The following is a 7,237-nucleotide window of genomic DNA, read 5'->3' as shown; positions in this document are numbered from 1 at the left end:
GCAAATTGTCGAATCTACGTATTCTCCCCCCGTCTCAAATAATGGGATACATGCGTATTCTGGGCGTGGCAAATCGACTTCCATTATTTGTGTCGAAGCGGAATCTGTTCATACAAGCTAATTCTTCTAAGCGATAACTGGGCCAAAGGAAACGTTTGATTTTCTGAGTCCCACTCAGGTCGCTAGACTCTTCACTCTTGTTCATCCATTCCACTCCAGAAGGGTAGCCCAAAGGGTCCCTTTCGGATTTCACGGAGCTCAAAATCAATAGGGATCTGAGAAATCGCGATTTGCGACGATGTCTCGGAAGCAGGAGATCTTCGATGTTATGGAGATAGGAAGCGATTCCTATTCCTCTCCCCATTGATGAGTGACAAACGCAGCATGCACCCGCCAAATATATTTCTATTCAATCTTCTTTTGAATCTGTTTCGAAATTTCAGTGGGATACTAACCATTTTATACATGAGAATCTAATCATCGAATATTCGCGGTAAACGATGGGCTGAAATAACAAACAAATCATCTAGAATCTCGCGTTTCTCTTCGTTGAGAAAAAGATTCAACAAATCGCAATCTATACCCATATTGACACAGAAGGAAGTAAGATCCTGCTCATTTTCTAATACGTTGATGAGAGATATCAAATCCCTCAGTCTTTATAATTCTCTTTCTAATGCTTCGGATTCCCATTTCCATTGAAAAATATAATAGTGACTCCCCCTCTCTCTTAGAAGTATTTCATCCGAATCAATCTCTTCTTCCTGTAACCCGTAATCCGTGCCTAATCTCTGAAATCTTTCATTTGGGGTAGCGGGAACCCTCTCCCACAAAATAGAAGTCCCAGGTACAAATTTCGATCTTGTTTCGTATACATCCTTTGCTTCCGCGGGATCCGGAATTACCCACAACACCAAATCGGATTTCGGATTCAACTCACGTTCCGGATCAAGTATTCGTGGATGAGAAATTCCCTTCCCTGCAATAAGTTCTCTGATACGATTCCCTAAACGAGTTTCCCTTATCGCCGCATTCCACCCCGCCGGAAATTTTTGTATATCTACATCTCGTGAGGAATCAATAAAACTATGTAACAAATAACTGTATTTACGACGTTTATTGATATTTCTCACTCGATCTCTGAGGAAAGGGGTTTCAGTATATATGGAATAATCGTTTTGTCTATCACGAAATACATATTCATGCTCGGCGAGAAAACTTCCCCCGATGCTTCTGAATCCATATAAATTTTCGATGTCCGATCTCCATCTCTTCGGTGCAATTTTTTGCCATAACTCCAATGACAGGTTGTACTTGTCGGGACAGCCTAACAAACTCCCCAAATCATTTGCATTCAATTCCCAAAGTTGTTTGGAAAGTCCCCGCATCGTAGCAAAATTATTAATATGTTCATCGATACCATACCCACGTACAATCCCGCCAGTTCTGTCATCGGGACATCCCACGGAATCGCTCTTTCCCCCGTCATGTTTACCGCCATCAAAAAATTCTGGGGTTTCCCCTCCCCCTTTCGGATAACAACCATGATCACCGCGCGGATAATTCCAATCTTCCGAAGCATCATCCAGATTCTCATTATCCTTACATCCCTTCCGGTTATCGAGATACCCCGCATCCTTGCTATCTTCCGCAATTTCCATCAAAGAATCCAAATCCAGGTTGTTTTTCATGCTTACATGCCACAGAATGTCGTGAATGTGCGCCTGAGACGGTAATCCTATAGATTGATTATCGATAACTCGCGGTATTCCCTCCCTAATTCCGGAAATAGCTAGAATTGGGTGGTTTGCATCCCCATGAACCCCACCAACTTGATTCGTCACTTTCACCAGTTGCACCCGAAATCTAGCAAAATTGTCGAGATAATGAGCAAAAGCTCTATTGACTCTTCGAAATAATCCCGCTACTAGTAGAAGATACTTCTCAAACAATTCTGCGACCGATATGCGGGATCTCAAATAAATTCCCTGAATATTGACTAATTTCGTTTGGAATCTCAAAGAACTAGTCAGATTTGTATTAATTAGTCTGTCATCTATTCCCGGTTTACTAAAACGGAGTGATTTGGTGCTACGCCCACCCCCGCCAACCCCTTCGGTTAACAGATTTCTGAATGCATGCATGTCTGATTCGGGTTCGGATTTGGATCCACCAACGGTATCTTTTACTGGTTCATCATCGGTACCCGCAAAGTATCGGGATTTATTATCAATGGGAATTGATGTTTCATCTATTCCACCAGTACCTGGTTCACCGTGTGACTGCCCCTCTTTCCACCCGGTCCCTGTATCATTTGGAATATCTCCCCCAACAAAATCGGTTCCACTCCAATTCTCCCAAATCCCTTCAATTTTACGAAGGAAATTCAATTTCCCCAATGGAAACCTTGCGGATACACCCAATTTGGAGTAGAGACGACGCATTTGCCTAGTCCGCAATGCGAGACTACGTCTCAAAATTCTCATCAATTTCTTCCGGATAGGTTTCCAGAAGGAGGGATCTTTCTTAATAGTTCCAAAAGGTACATCTGTTTGGAATCCCCAAGCTGTTAAATAGCTAGATGGAGATTTTCCTCGCCTCAATCTATTTTTTCTCCCCGATTCCCGAGTCTTGAGATACCTGGGATTCATATCATTTTCCAAAATGGTTGGGCGCCTCCTCCCGCGAGTACGCCAAGGCTTCAACCGGAAAGGATACAAAATCTTTATCTGAAGACCCTCCTTCAACCAACGACCGGGTAAACGAGTGTGTGAGAATCCCTCGCCGTCGTAGGTGCATTTGATGTGGGATTCTTTGCGCCACTCACTCCAATCCTCATCCCATTCGGGAGCTTGAAAAAATAAAATACGACCGAAATTCTTGAGTGTTATCAATACAGGCAGTTTCACATATTTCCGAAGAGTCGATTGCATAACCAATAATAAACCCCGCCCCGTGTGGATGGAACTCACATCGAACCTAGCTGCTATAGCTGGGCGGTCGGATTTCGCTCGCTCCCCCTCTCTCGAGGATGAAAGAGATATTAGTTCCTGTTCGGGTTGGGTACTAGTTTCTCTCCTCGCGTCACCGGCCGATTCCTCAAAATCTACACCAGTTAATTCTCCGGCAGGAAATCGAAACGGAGTGGGTAGTTCCATTAATCTAAAGAAGAGAGGTGAATGTGCCTTATCTTGAAATACTTCCCAAACCAGTGTCTTACGTCTTCTGGAGCGCATAGAGCCTTTTATAGGTTTCCGACGAAAATCAGAGCTTTTTGCAAAACGTTTGACCAGTCTGCGTGTTTTCAGCCGCGTCTTCCCGACGCTGATTGCTAAATTTTTTAACTTTCTGTTACGAATATCAGTTGACCCACCCGCGACATCGAACCTATTATCATATATTAAGTGAGTATTGCGGGCCAATTCCTCCGACAGTTCCTCAATCTCGAGGATCGAACGTATTTTTTGTTTTGAAGAGTCAAGTCTTTCCCCACCAATTAGAGGTACGTCTAGCAAGCGGATCCAATCGAAGGCACCACAATCATCTCTGAGATAGGTGAAGAATAAAGCTAACTCTGTCGGAGATGAAGAAAATTTGAAGACTTGATCCCAAGTTACGGGGGTGGAATCACCCTTCGAAACTGAATAGTTTGTTTCTCCCACAACATCTTCAATCACGGCATCATCCGGTGTTTCGAACATGAAAATAAATATTTGCAAAGCATTTTTAGGTAATGCTTCCCGGGGAAGAGGAATCTCATTGCTTCTCAACTCTTTATACCTGATAGACACCCAATCCCGAATCTTATTACCGGAATTCAATTCATTGGCATACTCGTTGTTGTCAACCGCTTGCGATGCCAATGAATCAGACAGTATCCAGAATGAATCCGAGTTTGGAATCCTAGCACGACATGAATTATTCAAAAATGGATCATAAATCTTAGGTAATTCACCTCCGTTATCAGCCAATCCGGTCCTTCTTTCCATCGCTTTCCAGAAGATAGGCTCGGTGTCTAGGAATCGAATTCGGTCCTTTAACTCATTATTCAAATCCTTGTTTTTCCTGAATTGGTTCAAAATCCAGTCTTCATGCAGATGATGAGCTGGAAGTGGCATATCCGAATCCTCTAACGAGGTTCCTAACTGGTCTCCAAAGATCGACAAACTGGGTAACGCCGTGAGAGCCAACCGCTGTTTTCCACTAGTCAAACATTTGCTGAAAAAGTGATTTGATACTTGCTTCTTCACTAAGCTATCGCCGCCGAATCGGCTATTCTCTATATATCGTAAAGGACGATTTGGTTTGTATGGGTCGAACAAGGACGTGGGCCACGACTTGAAAATCCATAGCATCGAATCTGACAACTCCCGGAGATTGTTATCGAGCAAGACAAGTTCGTCTTCAAAATTCTTGGTGAAGAGAGGTACTGGAGCCTTACCCAAATAAACCAGTACATTAATGAGAACAACAATACTAAAAGTTTTGTAAATGACGCGTTTCATCAGCAGGTAGAGTATGGGTGAATCATATTCTACGCGAACCAGAAGTAATCTGGACAAGTAGCTGAATGACATATGACCGAGTGACCAACCCACGAAACTACTAATCAGAAATGTTATGTTGTTGCTATATCGAAAAATAAATAGGTGAATTGGTCTCGCCAATACGGGACTTGGTAAAAGAATTGGATTTAAAATCTGGAAAATGAAACTATCCAAGAATATATTACCGATTCGAAAGTCACTGAGTGAATTGGTCGGACGTAGAGTTCGATAATCCGGTAAATCCTTGGTTCGGAACCAGTAAAATAACATGTATGGTACTATTGGGACAGTTACAACATGTGGTTTCACTATCAATGCATATAGAGGTGAACAGAATATTGACAGAAATATTAGTAGCTATCCCATCATCAAACCACTCAAAGCGACGGTACCACTAAGATTCCCTCCCAAAAGAAAAGCTCTTATGGATAGTATTTGGGAGGGTCCAACGGGTAATGTTGTTAGTAATCCATAATATAGTCCGAATATTATAGGTGGACCTGCCACCTTCACCCGAGTAAGCAGCGAACCTGCAGTAGATACAACGACATTTGAACGCTTTCTACGTTCATAATTATTTCCTTCCCATATTTTTCAGTTTTTTTTTTTTCCCGTAGAGTGCCGGCAACCTCTCCGTACCACTCCCGTAGCTAGCACAGCAACTCCTCGGAAAGGAGTCGATGGATTTCTTAATCATGAGGAGACAGAATCCCATGATTAAGAATTTGGAGACGTCTCTATGCATTTCCCTCAATGGTCACTTCCGTCACCCAATAATTCTATAATTTAGTGATTTGTTACCATCTGCTTCGACAGGTTACTCCAACCCAGACGCCCCGGATTATTATTACGCCGTAGGGGACGAGTAACAAGTTCAAGCACATCCTCGCATTAGTGGATCCATGGATTTGGGCAAAGGTGAACTCGACAGACCATTTTGTATCAATACCTCTTGCTTCTAAAGGATTGGCATGAGCCATTCCAGTAATTGCTGAATCAGGTTTTAATTCATGCATACGCTGTATCTGGTTATAATTATCCGTTTTTCCACGATCCGTGGCATGAGTGTACCCATCTCTTTGCAAGTATCTCGTGAGAAAGATGGCTCGGCAGCTTGATATCGTTTATCCATGTAGGGAATACCTGTTTCGTAGACAACCATTCCGCAGCGAATTGGGAATCTTGCTATAGAAATTTCTGATAGATTATCTCCCGTAAAAGATATAGATTTACCAGCTGCTATCTCAAGATAGTCTCTCAGACTCTTCCATATCTCATCCTCCCTCTCCTTCAAACCCTGAGGTTCCATATTAAAGGCGGAACAAATCTTTTCTATCCAAGCACGCGTCCCATCAGGACCAAATAGGAAAAGGTGCTCCAATTAACTGGCATTTACGACGCCGCATCAGAGTCGTCGCTGTACGGCTCAGAGAGGATTCACGCCGCAAACATACACTCCCTTGCCTAATGATGGAAGTTCAGTATATCTCTGGGAGGGTAACCACCCCGATACCTGAATGGATTGACGTTCGATTCCGGATTCGGTTGAGAAGCTACAGTTGAAGTTAGAGATCCAAAAAGAACTGAAGCATGATTCTTTAATTTCCGTCCCTCCGGATTTAGCCCCCCCCGCTTCCGTCGTCGCAGTGTCAACACCCCCAACTAAATCCTGTTTCTGTTCGTGTCTAGATATGTCAAATTCCGGACACCGATGCGTCGTGGCAGCTGATACAGTATCCTCTCCCTGAGTAAAAGCATAATCCGATCCATTGGCCCGCCGCAAACTACAATTGGTACTCCAAGTTCGTTTTCTAGCTTGGGTGCTATGCCTTCTAGGTCCGTCTTTGTTATTTCCGTGGTACATGTGCCAATCCAAATAATGACACTAGGGTTTTCTATCTCGTTTTATTTGGATACAAATTCTCTCCAATTCCATTGATCATTTAATTGGGCCGAGACGTCCCCCTCTTCCGACTCTGCCATTGCATAACGAGGTTCCGCAAGGATCTAACTCCAAGAGCGTTCTGTAAGAAATAACCACAAGTCTTTGTACCTACCACTGGGGAAAAGCTGTCTTCGATCTTTTGATATAACCAAGCCACACAACTAATGGGGCAAGAAGTGTGATAATTTCCGGTTTCACATTCAAAAGTGAGAGTTTCGGGAGTCTTCGTGAAAGGGTTTCCTCAGAAAGGGTACACATACAAGAAATTTGCAGTTTCGGTTTCGAATCATCGTAAAATCAAGCAGAATATCCTGTTGAGTTTGCTGGGCATTCCTCTGCCCCCACCATCGGGATTCAGATAGAAATCGGAGAGCAGACTGAATAATTCTCTATCTGGAATTTCCCTTGGCACAACCCCTTCTGGTCGAGACAATATCTGATCCGCCACATTGGGATGGAAATCACAAACATAATTGAGATCTGATTGACATTCAGCCGTTTCAAACAATGTTTTCCCCTTCACCCTCGAGACCGAATGTCTCAATGAGAGGCAACACTTCCAGCACAGGCATCGGGCAGGCTTCTACATGTTTATCAATGAGATCTCTCCTAGATGTCCGATTCCCCACCAAACCTGCTAATCGCAATGGGTGGGTATGTGCCTTCTCCCTAACCGACGCAGCAATACGATTTGCTGCAAAAGGGGCATCGAATCCATTATCCGTGATAATAATGCAATAATCCG

This window comes from Dipteris shenzhenensis, unplaced genomic scaffold, assembly GCF_047967505.1.
Source record: "Dipteris shenzhenensis isolate YYH24624 ecotype China unplaced genomic scaffold, Dip_SZ_1.0 scaf0526, whole genome shotgun sequence".
Taxonomy (NCBI): Eukaryota; Viridiplantae; Streptophyta; class Polypodiopsida; order Gleicheniales; family Dipteridaceae; genus Dipteris; species Dipteris shenzhenensis.
This window is presented reverse-complemented; position numbering follows the sequence as displayed.